Genomic DNA, 18,406 nt, shown 5'->3' on the forward strand with positions numbered 1-18,406 from the left:
AAGAATTTCCAGGAAATACAGAAGTTAAAGAAGAAAGATACATACTGCATTGAATTTTCAGTTCTGATGAAACAGGGACCTGTTATAAATGTATGCCTTGAAGGACCTTCATCTTAAAGGCAGGAAAATATGCCCCAGGATGTAAGGCTGCGGAGGTTCGCTTTACTGTGCTGTTCATTGCCGGCATTGAACTACCGACCCACCTTTACACCAGCCTCGCCACTTTCCATGCAACTTTAGATAAGTCGCCTTTCACCGACTCACGATTAATCACATGCCGCAAACCTTCCAAAGCCCACTCATCAAACTTCTGGTTTCTTTCAGGGCAAAGTGCCATATTTATCTCAAACGTTTAACACATGTGAAACTGTGCCCTTTTGTTTTTGATGGATCACCAAAAAAGGTTTCTAGTGTTATGCCCCAACTCAATTTTTCCCATAATCCCTACCATTTTTATTGTGCAATTTTGCATGGCAGGATGATTTTTTAGGGACACATAGGTCCATTATAGTAAAAGTGACTATACTTGATTATTATCTGGGCGTGGCGATTGTCTTCAAATATTTGAAGTATCATGGGTTAGGGATTTCAGATTATTTCTTCATATTCTGTGCCACCCACAACACTTCTCATCTAAGTTAAGAGGTGACTATATTCTTTCACTGGCCCAGACTAAAATCCCAAGAGTTATTTTTGAATCCTCTCTTCCTCTTACCCCATGTCCCATTGGTTTTATCTTCAGGATGTATCACTTGTCAACATTCCCACTGCTCCTAAATCACTGGATTATTCTTTTTTTTTTTTTTTTAAGATTTTATTTATTTATTTGACAGAGAGAGGCACAGCGAGAGAGGGAACACAAGCAGAGGGAGTGGGAGAGGGAGAAGCAGGCTTCCCGCCGAGCAGGGAGCCCAGTGTGGGGCTTGATCCCAGGACCCTGAGATCATGACCTGAGCCGAAGGCAGACGCTTAATGACTGAGCCACCCAGGCGCCCCTCACTGGATTATTCTAATAGCCCCTAAATTTGTCTCCTTCCTCCACTCTTGCCCGGCCTGAATCCCTCAACCAATCTATTCTGAATCCCAAAGCCAAAGTGCTCTTTACACAGAAGTCAGGTCATATCACTTCTCCACGACGCTCCAGTGGCTTCGCATCTTAGCCCAAGTAGGAGCCAGAGGTGCACAGAACATGCACCACACCGCCTACCCGCCCACCCAGGCGTTTCCTCCCCAGCATCTTCTCCTACTGCGCTTTCACTAGCTCACGCTACCCCAACTGAACTGCTGAGACAATCGCCACTCCTCTGCATGGCAGGTACACTCTTTTCTAAGTTTGTGCTCCCTACCGAAAATGTGGTTCCCCCGGGTACCTATACGGCTGGCTCACTCACTCGCTTATTTCAGGTCTTTGCTCAAATGTCGCCATCTCAGCACATCATTTAATCTAGAAGCCCCTGCTCCAACACTGTCCTTCCCCTTTCTCTGCCTTATTTTTCTTAATAACATTAGCTTGTCTATCTTCCCACCTAAGTTCCTTGTTTTGTTTGCCATCTTCTTCCTCTGGAATGGAAATCCCCCGAAGACAGAGATTTTGTCTGCTTCACTCACTGCTGTATCCCTAGCTCCTAGAACAATGCCTGGCACATAGTTGATGCTCAATAAATACCGGCTGAATAAATGAAATAACGAATTGGTCTCTCTGCGTGAGGTAAACAGAGGAACAGTGAGGACCGATGAGCAAAAGTTACTGGGGTGCTCAATCTAAGAAATCATATTTCAACCACTCAGTGTTAAGAGATCAGCCCAGAAAGACCCCTGTCATTCAGTGTCCATGGTGGGGAGGGTCTGCCACATCAGGAATGGGCAAGATAGGGAAGGGATTTGTGCATGATGTGGCATCTGAGAATAAATGATACCCGAGGTTCCTTTCTGCAGCAGGTGCCTCTGATTCCTGCTATTTGTGTTGAATGCCCCCACTATTTGCATTCGTTTTTCAGAAAAGGCTTATACAATCTCAATTTTCTCTTAATCAGTGATAATTAGAGGAAGGAGGTTATGTTATAATGAAAAATACACTCCATGACATATGAGTTCCAAATAATCCACTTCTAGCCTGTCCATCCCGCCTGCCTCAAAGGGCTATGGTAACCATTAAATAAGGTTTTCAAAAAATAACCTCCTAGAATAGAAATGTAACATAAACATGACAACAAGAGATCTACACGATCTGCTTCTGAAATGTACAGAAGCTGTACATCAATACTGCAACATGAGATCTCCTTCTAAGGTGTTTAAGCATAATTATGGATTTTTTCCATACAAAAGCTATGATGGAAAAAAATTCATTATTTGTTGAAAGAGAAAGCTGTGTTCCCTGGGATAAGCAAATTTTGCACTGGTCTGTTGCTGTTATCAAAAACAATAGCTCAGGGGATTTAATGACCCTCAATCAATCCCAATGTAATATCCATATCAATCTTGATAAAGTTTATCAAGACTTACAAACTTTCCTCCATCCCAAGGAAAAATGTCCATTTTCCCCCCATAGAAAGAAACTTCAGGGAGGCACAAAAGATGAAATGCTAAGACGTACATGCAACCAAATGTAACCAAATAAGGAAAGCTCAACACTCTAAGAAAGCCCAGAATAGTTCATTCTCTTTTCTCTCGGCCTGCAGGGTTAAGAAACCCATTTGTTACTTTCCATTGTTCTTGCTGCTTTTATGGACTTTCCTGTCTACTGTCAGCTGTCCCAGGGACACGTGACCCACCCAGAGACAGAAAAGCCGCCAGCCCTTCCGCTACTTCCAAGTGACTTCTCTGGGGTAGATGTCTATCAGGGAGGGGGCACAAAGAGAGGAATGAAATAAAAATGGGTACTTAGGAATAATGGGAATTTTCAACCTCACTTTCTTAATTTTCTAAGATACAGACAACTCTCCTGATGTCGGTCTGAGGGTTGATCGATAGTTGGGGTATGTGGGGGGCCTGGCTGCCACACTCAGTCTTTCCTGGGAAAGAAAATAAGCTTCCTTTTTGGAGATGAAACTGAGCTCCCGAGCCAGGATGCTGTCAAGGCCCTACTGGTTAGTAACCAGCACGGACAAGCCCACTGCCTGCACGTATGGGAGCACACAGAGCTTCCCCCAAGAAGCAGAGGGTGGAGGCCCATGAATACCATGGAGGCCGGGCTCTAAGGACAGCTTGGTGGTCACCAGTGGACCCGCATCTGAGGAATGAGGGCCCTTCAAAAGCCTTCCCCAAAGCACTGGTTTTCCAGGGCTAAGAGGATCCCAAGGAGCCTGGGGGAGTGATGAAGCTCTGAGAGCGGTCCTATTTGCATGCAGTTCAGGGAAGTGAGAAGCTAAGTTTAAAGGCAAAGATTTTAGCTGCACTGGGAGCTTTGGCCTTTTCAGTGGAGAGACCCAAGAGACTGCCTGTCAAAACAGAAGTCTCTTGCTAAAACTACCTAGCTTAGACAGCATGGGTAGTCAGGAGGGGCTGGAGGCAGAGGAAGGGGAGCCAGGGGGAGGTCATCTCTTCACAACGGGGTGGGGGTAATGTGCAGAGAAAAGGAAGGGGGATTAGGGTACATGGGGAGGAATAAAGGAATAGATGCATGGCTGTACGGGTCTCCGAGTGTATTCCCTCTGGACAGCACGCTGTAGCAACGAATGTTTTAAAAAATTCATTAATTCAGTTTTACAAATAGAAAGAGGGTTTCTTTGCCTCTCCCCTGATTATTTCTTCCCAGTTCCCTGTTCTACCTGATTCTCTCCAAAGTGATTCCCACTGAGAGACTGACATGGAGGAGCAGAGCTGAGGAACTGTGGGATATTCTGCTATTTCTTTGCTCTCTTTCCTTTTTAAAAATCGTGTCAAAGCCCCTTTCCTGCAGTAATCCTTGATATTCCCTCAGGAGCTGAGTTAAGATTTAATTGTGAAATTTGCATAGGAACTCAGCAAATAAATTCTCCCGTCTCTCATAGACCTTTCACTGCAGAGGGCCATTTTAGTTATAAATCACTTATTTCAAGATCTCAACTGCATCAGCATTTTGTACCCCTGAGGAAAGTGATAAGGGGGAGAGAAATCCAATGGTGTGCAGAGTTAGTGTTCAGCTTTCACGTCTCTGTGTAGGGCAGGGTAGAGAGAGAGGCTGGATGGGGGTTAACTAGCAAGTCCTGTCTTCTCACCTGCTGCTTTGCCAAGGAAAACCAGTGTGCTAATGGCCTGGCACCCTGAGGATTCCCAGGAAACTTCGCCCACCTCCTCCCCTGTCAGCACATGTCATCCTGGGAAATCCAAACAAGTTAGCAGATCCTGACACAAGTTTGACAGTTTGCACGGAAATCCCTGAAAATATGAGAGCGTGTGGGGAAACAATCCGGTGAGATAATCCAGGAAAGTTGTACTGCTGTGGCAATGTCAAGGTCCCAGAGAAGATGTGTCCCCAGCCTCGTTCGAGTCCAGATAGGTCTTGGGCTCCATTTAGGACTCAACCTAGAAAGGTGTGTTTTGTTTTGTTTTCTTCCCTCTTTTCCCAGACTGGAAATAATCTCAATTCTGGACCATTTCCAGAATGTTATAAATATCTTTTTTTTTTTTTTCGGGTAAGCCAAATAAAACCAACTTCACCAGAGCCCAGAAAACTATATTTTTTTCTATGATATCTTTGTATCTTTTACTTTTGCATCACAACTAGCTTCCCCTTTCTAAGTCAGGTCCAACATGAGCATGATTTAGATCATGAAGGGCTGTCATAGAATGTTGCATGGCTAGGAGAAGAGAAGAAATAAAGAAGTGTCATCACAGGAAACCAAGGAAGAATATGAGCAGGTCTAAAAAGGGGGGAAAAGAAGTATATTTGGTTATTCAACCTGGGTATCCAGCATCTCTGCCTGGAAATACCAAAATGTAAGTGGTACTGAGCAAAGGTCCCTGTCTGACCTGCCTCGCATCTCTTGGTCCCTTAAAACTTCAGGTCTCTAAGAAGGAAACCCTAGCAATCCCTTGAAACAACCTACTTATCTGGATAATCAGGGGTTAAATTGCTAACGATCCAAGGTTTCATCATCCTGTTTTAAAGAATATTGTCACTCTTTAAGAAAAAAATTTACAAAGAACAAACAAGGAATTTTATACAGATAACTTACATTCACCTAAAAATTTGAAGATTGCTGATCAAACGCAAGCCCTGTAGTCATATTTCTTTCAAGCAACTGATTTCAGTTCCTTATTTATTCTGTAGCTGATCAAAACATGGTGCCCTAATTTTCAAGTTATGCTTGTCAGCCCCAGGAGATCAGTGAAAATTTGAATTCCATAGATGAATCAGTAAGTCAGCATATCTCTCCCAGATGCGTATCTCTCCATTGATATATGCCAAGTGGTCCTTTAGTATGAACCTTTCCTTTCCTTCTCCTTCCCTAGATCTCCCATTTGAGTCGACATAGGTTTCTAGAATTCCGTTGAAGCTGCTTTTTCTCCTGACTCTATAAATCAATAATATTTTTTCCTAAGAAAATGTTGTCACAAGAAATCATCATGAATACAATGTGGATTTTGGCTAGATCAACATTATCCATTTGAAACCATTATCAGGCTTATGAATGAGACACTAGTAATGTTGTATTTAAATCAGGAATAAGAAAAGATGTCCACTCTACCCTTTTAGTCATTATTGCTTTGGAAACGCTGGCTAATGAAAGGAAACAGAAAAAAAGAAATTCACAAAATACGTGCAAGCATCATCAATAAGAAATATTCTTATAAGTTATATGGTATATGCCTAGAAATCCAAAAGAATTCATCAAAGATCAATAAGAATCAGTATCAAGATAATGCAAAAGGTGTGATTTAAAAAAAAATGTATTCCAATCACTATAGCAATAAAAGTAAAATTACGGAAAAAAAGAAAAGAAAAGAAAAGTAGTAGACTAGAGCAGCAGAGAGAGCTTCCTGGCAAAACCCCGGAGAGTCTCCGTTCCAAACCATCCCAAACACCAGGAACAGAAGTTGGGACTAAAAATGAAACTTGAGCACAGGAAGATGAATTGAGAGTCAGAATACATAACAATGAATCATCTTATCCCTCACTCCTTCTGGCAAGTAGAATGTCTGACAGCCAAGTGTTGAAAACCACCATCTCTTTGTACAACGATGACTCTTCATTAAATAAAAAGAAGGAAATACATGGGTGTCGGTTTCAAAACCAAATCCACCCTGACTTTGGTGGTCTCAAAGCTCAATTGCCACTTCCTTGCTTCATCTAAACCTACCAGTCCACGTAGAGGGCAAGGAATTCAGGAAGCATTGCAGTTGCTCAATCTAATAAACAACAGGAAACTTGATGAAAGAATAGAACTTGAAGAAGAAAGGCAAGAGAAGCAACATAGAACATAACATGAAGGGACTGTAAAGTAATGATAGCCTTCCATTAGTAACCTCAACGAAATTAAGAAGATATTAATTTGCAAAACAAGAATAGGATAGTATTAAAAAGAAACAGAAACAAATATATAGGAAAACCAGAAAGATGTCTTGTCAGGAAAATTAGTTTGATGAAACAAAGACTCTCACAGAATGGTCATAAGATAAAACCATTCTCACACCAAAGAAAATTAAAAGAGAAATAAAAAAAAGAGGTAAAAGATAAATGGCAGAGTTGATCCCTTTAGGAGGTAAAAGTATCTGACTAAGAGGAATTTCTGAAAGAGAACAGAGAAAGCAAAAGGGGGGTTATGAAAGAAATGGCATAATAAAGATTTCTCAGAGCTATGGAAAGATATGAGTGGCCAGGATGAAAAGACCCAGGAGAAGCCCCAACATAACGAGGATCAGTATAGTCACACAGAGTGTCATCAGAACACCGGATATGAAGAGACCATTCTAAGAGCTTCCGGGTTGGGGGGGAGGGTGTTGGGGAGAAGCAGGTTAATGAAATGGAAATTAGATCAGTATCTGCTGTCTAACCAGGAACACTGTATACAAGGATATAATGGGGCTTAGCCTACAATATATTAAAAGAATTATATTGAACATGGAATTCTATGTGCACCCAGTCATCCCTCCACCCTGGCAGAGGGTTCTGCAAGAGATACTCTTACAAAAGGCAGAAACAAGGCATTCTCTAGACTCAGGAACACCAAGCACGTCTTGGTCCAGGATTGGGAGCATCTCCAAAGTGGGGTTAGAGTAGAAACTTGCACACCAACAGGGAGGGTCCCAGCCCCTTCCGCAGGTGGCTCCCAGAGTAGTAGCAGAGAAGCTTATATTCTGCAGGCAGAAGATTGGAGGAGTCCTGTCCTAGGGACTGATGAGCCCAGAGTCAGGAATTAACATTCAGGGTACTGCCAGTGGAGCAACTGCGTACCATCTCCCTAGAGTGAGACACTCATCAGCAATCATACATTTTTCAGTGCCCTGTGTTTATATATGAATGGACACAAGGATCAACAGCTACTTGAAGGAAGCTGCAACATGAAAGAAAGACAAAGAGACACAAAAACAAATAAGTTAAAAGGGATTTGGCATAAACAGACACTACTAATGAAGACAGCAGCAGGGAAAACTATTTCCAAAAATATTTTCAGTGAGATGAAGAGTTACCGCAAATCAATGAAATAAGAACAGTAAGCTATAAAAAAACAATATCAGTGAATAAGAAAGAGGCCTTAGAAATTAAATTACAATGCCAGGAATTTAGAGAATCTATCAATAGAAGGTATGAAAAATACACCTAGAAAATCTCTCAGAAAGGGGCTTCTGGGTGGCTCAGTCAGTTAAGCATCAGACTCGTGGCTTTGGCTCAGGTCATGATCTCAGGGTCATAAGATTTAGCCCCACATTGGGCTCTTAGCTCATTGCAGAATCTGCTTCCCTTCCCTTCTGCTCCTTCCCCCACTTGAATTCTCTCTCTCTCTCTCTCAAATAAATAAATAAATAAAATATTTTTTTAGATCTACCAGAAAACAGGAAAAAAAAGTCAGAGATGGTCAACATAAAAAGGTATAAAATTAGAAGATCAACCCAGAGTGTCAATATGCAAATATTGGGATTTCAGAAAGAAAGGGCAGAGAAAAAAGATGGGAGTTATAATAAAATGTCTTGGATATTCATTCCTACCTTGAGAAATACCATCAAGTGTCCAGCTCATTAAATAAAAATGTCCTCATCAGTTCATATATTTTAAAATTATTTGGAAATATACACTGGGAAAAAAGAAAAAATACTAGAAATTTCCAAAAAAAATCAGGCCACATACAAATTCAGGAATATGAAAAATAATTGACAACTCAAAAGCAACACTGGAAGCTGAAACCCAATGAAAGAATTCCTTCAAGATTCTATAGAAAATTATTTCTAACCTAGAACTCCAATTCATCCAAATTATTCAAGTGTGAGTAGAGCCTAAAGATATTTTCAGATGGTATGAATGCAGGTATCTTCTCAAGTATCCCTGATAACCCTTATAAAATAGCAACCCCCATTGCTCCCCATGCCTCTTATTCTGCTTTATTTTGACTCCTACTTCCCACCACCTAATACCAGATACACTTTCTTGATTCACTGTCTCAGTTCCTCCACCCCAATTAGAGTGTAAATGAGACTTTGGAGAACAGGGACTTTGCTTTCATGCCTGCTTGAATTACCAGCACCTAAGGTAGCACCTAGCATGAAGTATGTGCTGAATAAGTAGCTGTTAAATAAAGAATATCAAATTTCACTCTACATTAGACTCAAATATATACTTCATAAATTATTACGTAAAATTACATATTCAATTTTTTTATTTCTATAACACATTTTCCCCTCTAAAGCCAGAAGTGGAAATGTCAAATTGCAATTTGACATATTTTGAGCAGCTCTATGACATGGAAGAAAGCCACATCCTTCAAAATCCCACAGGACTCTACTATCATGAGATGTCTGCCTTTCTAACAAAAACAATTCAGTGTGTAGACATTTGGAAAATGCTAAAACTTTACTCAAAACTACAAATTTCTATCACGAATGAAAATCATTTAATAAATGATGTCCAAGGGCAAAAAAAAATTTTTAGAACAAGAATTACTCGTATCTTCTTATGTCAGATTTCTATGTATTATTTATTAAATCTATGAGGCCATAGCTTTTGCCTTAAAGACCAAACTAAGGTAACAAACAAATGAACTTTGACGAAAAGCATCTTGGAATGATGTTGGGGAAAAAGATAACACCTAAGATAGCACAAATCTGACCAGCTAACCAAGGTGGCACCAGAACTACTTGCATTTTTCTTGAGGAGGACAATCATTTTTTTTTTAAAGATTTTATTTATTTATTTGACAGAGAGAGGCACAGCGAGAGAGGGAACACAAGCAGGGGGAGTGGGAGAGGGAGAAGCTGGCTTCCTGCCGAGCAGGGAGCCCGATGTGGGGCTCGATCCCAGGACCCTGGGATCATGACCTGAGCTGAAGGCAGACGCTTAACGACTGAGCCACCCAGGCACCCCGGACAATCATTTTTGAAGTAATTTTCACCCAGACCCTGGAATAAATTAAGAATAGAAAGGCTGGGTCAGAATGCATGCAAATTCGGGGTGCACATTTGATTATGAACGTGAGATTGGTTGACTTAAGCAATTCTGCTTTAAGATTTCACTAATTAGGTAGGGGACAGCTCTGATTGTGATGAGATTGTCCCACTCTATCTCGGATTTCCTAGGAGACACATTAATTAAAGCAATTCTCCTTCCTCATGAACTGCAACTTTATGGAGACGAAGTGTGCCTCCCCCACCCTCATCCTGTCACAAACCCAACTCTGTGCCTCCCCCTTGAGAAAAAGAGTGACAGCAAAAATATAAGAGGCAACAATAGCACTGCAACCCTGGTAAGGTTGTCTGAACAGCTTTAGAAAATTCCAAACAATACAGACATAATAAATCACCAATGGCTCAGAAAGACGTGACATGACAGATCTTGCTATACCCACAGGGAGAGAAAAACCATCAAACAAAAACTTTCTAAATGTAAATGTATAAAACCATACACAAATGCATGAGCAAAAGTACCCTATGACAGACAAGTAGAAGACTTAAAACTAGATGTGTGTCACCCCTTACATGTACTCAGACCATCATTCGAGATAAGGTTCCCTAGTACATGTTCATGAAGCACAGAAACAAACGGGAAAGAAATCTATACGATAACTGGTTGGGAGTGTATAAGGGCACAGGACACTTGATGTGTCTCCTGTTGTCACGGGCCATGTCATGGGAAAACCAATGAACCGGGAAGAACTATTCTTTCTTCTCTTTTGCTGTCCCCCTTTTCCACCATATTGCCATCACAAATGCACACCAGAGGTGTTGGGCTTTGACAAATGGAGACAGAAGAGCAACATGGCAAGAGCTCAGGCTCTGGAATGAAACCAATCTAGGCTTGAATCTCATTCCTGTGACTTCTTATCCGTAATTCCTTAAGCAGTTTCCAACCATGATTTTTCATATTTAAAATGTAAATAATAATATAAACCTTGCAGTTTTTAAGCCAATGTAATAATGTAAAGTTCTCTACATTAATTTTATTGTCCTTAAAACAGCACTCACTAAATAGTAGCCCTCTACTACTATCAGCATAAATCAAAAAATCATACTTCCCTTGGTCCACCCTGTCTATTTTAGGAATGAAGAGGTATAGAGAATAAGCAGAGAAGAGGAGATCAGAAAATTCCACATATACTTACTAAGCAATCTAAATCAATGTCTTTTTTATTGAATTAACAAATACTTATTGTCAACTATATGCCAGAAATCATCTCCATTTGTCAAATTTCTAAGCTTATCTAAAAAACCTGTCATAACAGAGGGCAGATGCTTTGCAGATTAGTCATAATTTGTATTAGTTAATGTGCTTATTAACTATATATACTGGATTGATGTCCATTAGTTGCATAATTAGAGAGAGAAAGAGAGTGAGCGCACCCTTTCTATTTAGGGATCTTGAAACCAAGGCAGCAATGGTTATTTCTCTCTGATATGTATCCCCGAGTCCCTAAGAACATATCTGATTATTAAAAATGAATATACACAGCCCATAATATAGTCAAAAGGGCATGCTGAATGGTGAAAGCTCAGATAAGGACTTGTAAAAAAATCTTTTTGTTGGAAATTGTGCACAAAAGAAAAGAAATAAAGTAAGTACTAGAGCCTCACCACCCACTTTAGAAATGAGATTAGTATAGATTTTACTAAAGATTTCTGTCTTAGTCAGCTCAGGCTTCTGTAACACAAATATCATGGTTCTGGTGGCTTAAACAACAAACAATCAGTTCTCAGAGTTCCAGAGGCTGGGAAGTCCAAGATCAAGGCACTGGAAGATTGGGTGTGTGGTGAGAGCATCCTCCCTGATTTGCAGACAGCTGTCTTCTCATTATATTCTCACAAGGCAGAGAGAAAGAACACCAGTCCCTTAATCCCCTTATAATCTCATCTCATTCATGAGGGCTCCACCTTCGTGACCTAACAACCTCCCAAAGGCTCCACCCCCAAATACCATCCCACTGGGGATTTAGGCTTCACCTTATGGATTTTCAGGGGAGCACAAATACACAGTCCATAGCAATCTCCATTAGTCTTCCAGCCATTTATCTGAAACCTCAATACCCTGTCATGGATTCTGAATTATTTTGGTTCTAGAACTCACAGAATAGAGGCACACTCACAACAAACTTTTTTGAAGGAAACCTGGGAAGATCCATGTGGTAGATTACTGTAACTCAACTTAGAAGCCATGGTTCTACTCTTCACTATATTTCTGCAGTAACTTGTAGAATAAATACCTCAATCTTCCTCAACCTACTTTATTTTCTTAATAAGGTAAAATTAATGGTTCTCATATTCATGCCTCAGAGAAAGTCATGAGCGTAGCCAGAGCAATTTTATAAAGAGGTTTCAAACAGTAGATCAGAAGGAATAAAGATGGCTGGATGAACAAGAGCACAGCATGGGTTGAATTGCTGTTCCATCCGCTAGAGATGAGTGTTGCACAGGTAAGTGACAAACCACTCCTAAACCTTTAGGTCCTGTGAAGAAGAGCACATATCAGCTCTGTAATGCTCTGTGGTAAAACCAGGGTTAAGAATTCAGGGCCAACACACAGAGCTGACAAATGAAAGGTGAACTGGTTCTATTAGGAATGTTGTGAGGCTCTGTGGGTTGGAGAAAATGGGAATCAGAATGGTTGGGTTTTCTTGGCATGCCCCTAAATAAGAGGTGTGGAAAGTTCCTATTGTCCAATTCTTTCAGAAACTAGGGAGAAGCAAGATTCAAGGGAATGCCTTGATAGAAGGTCTAAGGGTTTCTTATTTCATCTAAAGCAATTTTCCCATTGCTGCTGTTTACCAAGATCAGCAAGCCACACATTTGTAGCTGTCCCTGTGTTGATCTCACACTGGAAATGTCTTTTGGCTCCAGTTCAAATTCATTTGGGTGCCTAGAAAGAGATATTACTAGTTATAAAGCCATGCCAAGATTGTTTCAGCCTAAACACTTCCTTTTCTAAGCCCAGAGCCCCATGTTTGGGATGTCTTTAGATGAAAAGTGACAAAGATTAAAGAAATACAGACATGAGGCTGCATAATTTAAAATTATACAGACATGATTTTTCCAGAAACCCTTTTTTAAGGTATAGTAAATCCAACTTTCTCAGCCCTAGGCTGAGTTTATCTCTAAGTATCTTTGGGGAAAGTGTGATGTCTATTAATCCACTTTTCTGCTTCCTTAGCTCAGGGTATAGGAATACATCAGCTACTCCCTTGCAGTCTATTACAAGGCAAGCCCTTCCCTCCCTTTGCCTCGGCTGCTTCAGCAGCCGGGGATGGCTAAGAATGTAGGGCTAAAAACTGTGATGTTATAATGTACCTGCAAAAAATCAGTTCTCTATGATAAAGACATACTTATTTCTCTAGTGAGAAGATTGTGACTGTTTAGGTCAGAGAATTTCCTAAAGGCATTTTTTAAAATAAGGTAGATAAGGGGAAAAATGAATGCACAAAATACATTTGGGCTTTCAAAAAATTTTAGTGACTTTTTGGGGGAAAACCTGGTAAATACTTAAGGCAAAATATAAAATCCCATTATGGATTTTTAGAGCTGGTTAAGAGAAAGAACCTAAAGAACAGAAATCAATGGTCATTCTTCAGCCTCAAAGTTAATAGTTACTGCCTTAAGAATCTGATTACAGTTAATCCTCTGGTGCTAATTTTCTCCCATATATTTATTAACAACATGGAAGTGTAAAATGTGCTGATAAAAAATAATTACACAGTCTGTCAAGGCTAGGAGAAATTGTGAGGAAGGCAAAAATAAGTCACAGAGATGGCCAAGGAAAGAAATTCAGCTTAGATAAGGAAAAGTGACACTGTACTGGAAATCACTTCCAATAATCTTCCCCAAATCCCTCAAAGTGAATATGAGATGTTAGCGTGATGTTATTATGGGTAGCAAACACACAGTCCCCCTTGATTCTGAGCACCAAGATCAGTTTTAGCCAGGTCAGTTTAAATAAGACACAGCAGAATTCAGAATTAGCCTGACAAGGATGACCAAGTAATAACAGAAAAAAAAAAAAAAAGCCTGAATATGCTATTTTGGAGAAAGATGTGAACACATAGTAAGTTCAACATAGTATGCAGGGACTCCAAGAGCTAGGGAAGAGTTGGAAATAATTTGCTACGCCTTAGCTGTACCTTGGATAGTTCATGACTCACTGTAAGTATAGCTACTCTGAAATATTATCTCCCTAAATTACACCTTCAGAATGGGTCAATTATTCAAAACCTCTCGATTAGTAATAGTAAAAGACTCTTATCTATTAATAACTACTCATTGACAGAAGGGGGAAAGGGTTAAAACCCTGCTTTGCAGAGTCATCCCATCCTTCCTCTGCTTTTCCCACTCTTGAGGACTCACAGGAGCTATCTCTGTTTTGCTATCAGCCAAATATTATTTAACTCCTTAAAAATTGAGTTTTTGACCCTCTGACTTTTCAATTAAGAGGACTGGGTTGTGTTTTTGTTTTTAGAAGACAGAGAGAAAACATCACTTTGTGGCACATTTGTAGGGTCTATGTAATCACTCTAGATTTTTGTGCACTTAGACTATCCAACAGCAAGAACATGATTCCAGGATGGCATCCTCTGCTGGGGGTACTTTTCTGATTTGTTTCTTTATGCCCAGTCAGTCAGATGATATGTATTCTGGGAATACAACCTTGGCTATTCTGTAAATCTAAGCCAAGTATTACAATGAGAATAAAAAGCCACGAAGGAAATAGTCATCCCAAAATGCCCATCTTCTTGATCTTGTTGAAAGATTTTCCAGAAGCAACTTTCCACTTAAAAACCTGTCACAGGGAGGCAGTTATAAGATGACGAAGTAAAGATAATGCTGCCTCTTTCTTTTCCCTTATAGAAACCAAGGACAGGGGGTGAGGACACAAAAGAAATATTATATTTTCCATGCAATAGAATCACCTAGAACCCAAGCCAAAATGTATATTTTAAAAAATACCCACCAAGTACAATGAAAGTTGCACTAGAATTAGACAGGACACCAATAAAGGATGCCTGCTACTGTGGATCTAAAAGGATTTTCTCAAAGGAGTCTGCAAAAGCTGTTGTCCAGGACCTGCTGAGGGTGGAAGCCCTGGTAAGTGGCCACATATGTAGGGTTAGGACCCAATGGACTATAGTGCAGAGGAGGCATAAGGAAGTTAGCCCTTGCATGGACTTGAAATGACTGCATAGCCTGGGATATCCCAACCCCTAAAATTGGAGTAACATGACTGTATCCATCTGCTCAGGCTGCCCTAACAAACTGAGTGGCTTAAACACCAGGAATTTATGGAGGCTTGAAGTCCAGAATCAATGTGTCAGAAGGATTGGGTCCCTCTGAAAGTGCTAGGGAAGGACCCATTCCATGCCTCTCTCTTAGCTTCTGCTAGTTGTTGGCAATCATTGGAGTTTGTGATATATCCTTGACTTGTATCATAATCCTTGCCTTGTGATGTATCATCTAACCTCTGCTTCCATATTCACATGGTGTTCTCCTCTATGTGTGTTTGTCTCTCTGTTTCTTCTCTTCTTATAAGGGCACCAGTCCTATTGGACTAAGGGCCCACCCTACTACAACACAACCTCATCTTAACTAATTACATCTGCAATGACCCTATTTCCTAATAGAGTCACGTTCTAAGGTTCCAGAAAGTACATGAATTTGGGGGGAATACAATTCAACCTAATAATGCGACCCAGGATATGGCTGGTACCCTCAGGCTTCTGGCACAAGCTGTAGAGAATTAGAGGAAAATGTTATTATCCCATGCCTTATGTTATTACTTACATTGAACAGGAAACCATGATCCAGCAGCGGTTGATACAAAGCAAATTGAGTTCCTAAGCTTCAAATAAAAGCAAAAGATTCTTTTATCTTCCTTTAGTATATGTAAGCTCAACAAACAAACAAATAAAATAATCAGGAACCCATGAGATATTAAAAGAAAGAAAGAAAGAAAGAAAGAAAGAAAGAAAGAAAGAAAGAAAGAAAGAAAGAAAGAAAGAAAAGTAGCTTCAGACTTCAGAGTCTCTGAATTACTGCAGCATTCAGAGCAAGGCATTTAAGTTCATGGAGAAAAAGAAAATGACCCAAGAATATATACCTTGTTATATTATTACTAAGAAAGAAAGACAATTCGGATATAATGCCCATAACACTTTGAAAAGAGCTAACAGAGGATTGGAATGCAATTTTCCAAAATCAAATAAACTTAAACTTGCTCATACCCTTTGACCTCTTTGAATCCACTCTTAAGCATATGACATAGAGAGACCATTACACACGTGGACATTGAGGAACGTACAAATGTTCAAGGATGCACAATTCATACAGGCCCCATATTCTAAACAACCTAAATAACCACCAATAGGAGATTGTGTTGTCTTCCAGAAGTTGACAGACTAGTTTTCATAAAAGGCTAGACAGTAAATATTTTCAGCTTTACAGGTCATATTGGTCTGCTTCAAACACCCAACTCCGCTGTTGTAAAAACCAGCCATAAATTACTCATAAATGAGCAGGCATGATGGTGTTCCAATAAAACTTTATTTACAAAATCAGATGGAAAGCTAGGTTTTGGGACTTCTGGTGTATAAGGATATAACAAAAAATAAATTGAAGAATGCACAAAAAATAAATTGGAAGGATGCGCACAAAAACTAGAAGGCGCCTTTAAGGAAAAGAAATGAATAAAGAAGCAGTAGTAAAATGATTGTTGAAGATAATTTTAAGTTGGTGAATTTCTTTCAAATTCAGATGCAGAAATTAGGCCCAAACAATTGGCTACTTGTGGGGACACATGCAGTCATGAATTTTCCTATAGATCGAACTCAAAGCCAATACATACATTTCTGAAGAAAACATCAAAGTAACACTGAAAGTACCACACCCACCAGAAACATAACTTTTGATTTTCCAAATATTCCATATTCTCTATAAAAATGTATTTCTTTTTTTAAGAAAATAATTTTCCACCTATGAAAATAATTTTAAACTAAAATAATTTATTTTCTAAAAACATTTGAATAAATCTTAAAACAAATAGCCAAGGGGAATAGAATTTTAATTGCAAAAATGGTCAGCAATTTCTTATTATATTAAAAAATGAATGGTCAATGTTTTCTCTCAAGAACCCATCCTCACGAAGCCAATCTCTTACTCTTTCTCCAACAGACCTTCCACTTGCTCCATTCACAGCCCCTGAAAGCACTCAGCAGTGTAGGCAGGAGCTGATGAGAAATCCCTTATTATCAACTCCCAGAAAATTAGATTCAAGCTTTATGCATGAATAAGTTTTTCTGAGTACCTGTCTGGTACTTTGCCAGTCAATGGCTAAGGATGAGAAATACTTAACTCTACAAATGGCAAATATATATATATATGGCCAAGTGTTTGGTGATCAGAAATGAAGGAGGAAGTAAAGAAATTACCAGAAATTGTGGTATTAAAAACAATAATAGAATTGAGCCATTATAGATGCAAACACTGAGACTCACAGGTGCCAAGGAATTTATCCAAGGGTCACACACTAAAATGTGGCAGATCCAGGACTTAAATCCAAGTTGGTCAACCTCAAAATGAGTGTTTATACATAAGTAATTAGAGTTTGCCATAGTGTAGCAAGCTGGGGCACTTTCTTCATGAGAATCCCGCTTTGGGTCATGAAAATATAATGGCTATGTATTTCCTGGACTACAAAGGAAAGAACTGAATGATTCAAGAACAACCAGCCATCACTCTATGACTATCTATTATGAGTATAACCCTGTATTAAGTCTTGGGCAGAAACAGCAAATCCAAGAGAAAAGAGCTGATAATCATGCACATTGTACACGGAACAGCTGTGATCACAAAATATTTGTTGAATTAATGGATGCATGACTGAGTGAATGTGTAAGTCAATATCGTGACCCTTGGACTCTAAGTTTACTAAGATATTAACATATGTATATGATGGAATTAGAACTGCCATTATGGAAGAAGCACTCTCCAAAGTGCTTCCTGGAAGATCTCTCTCTCTCCCCCTTTCTCAATCTCTCTCTCTCTCTCTCACACACACACACACACACAACCAGGAAGGTGCTCATTGACTCCTTAAGACACAAGTCGTGTCTAGACTTGGCAAACTGCCTTTTCTGCCCAACCCACAGGATTGAGCATCTCAAGTGAAGCGGAAAAGAAGGGCTGAAATGAAGCCATATTTGGGCACAAACCCTGAGAGATGAAAAGACGAGAGGGAGTGCAAGCACAATTAGAGAGTATTAAATACAAAGTGTTATCAGACAGAGGCAGAATAACAGTGAGCTACAACCTGTCAGCTATGTGAACAAATTCCAGGTGTTCGGCACTTTTCACTCTTCTCCCTCCCCTCCCTCTCTGCTAGACTAATAAGACTGAGGAGACACCCTCCAGATCTTTAAAATGTGTTTGGGTGGGATTATTTCCCATCCCTGACAGCCACGCATTGTACTAATGCTCCAGCACTGTTGTGAGGCAAGATCTGGAAGTCTCAAATTCACTCCTCGCTACTCTGCTGGCCTCAGCAGCAATCATTTTTTTCCTACAACGTAATATCAACTAGGAGAGCAAGAGAATGACGCTCCCTCGTCAGGGCAAGAAAAATGCTCTAGGGGTGAAGAGGAAGTGCTCAAGGTGGCAGAGGGAAATGTCATACTCATCCCGAAAAGGCATTCCATTGTCCAGTGTTGGCCAGGAAGGAGAGGAATAAAAAGATGTGGAAAGAAAAGGGAATGCAGACTTTCCTTCTGCTGTCAGCTCTGTGAGACTGAGGAGAGTATGCCTTCCA

Source organism: Mirounga leonina, unplaced genomic scaffold, assembly GCF_011800145.1.
Source record: "Mirounga leonina isolate KUSES-001 unplaced genomic scaffold, KU_Mleo_1.0 Mir_54, whole genome shotgun sequence".
Classification (NCBI taxonomy): Eukaryota; Metazoa; Chordata; class Mammalia; order Carnivora; family Phocidae; genus Mirounga; species Mirounga leonina.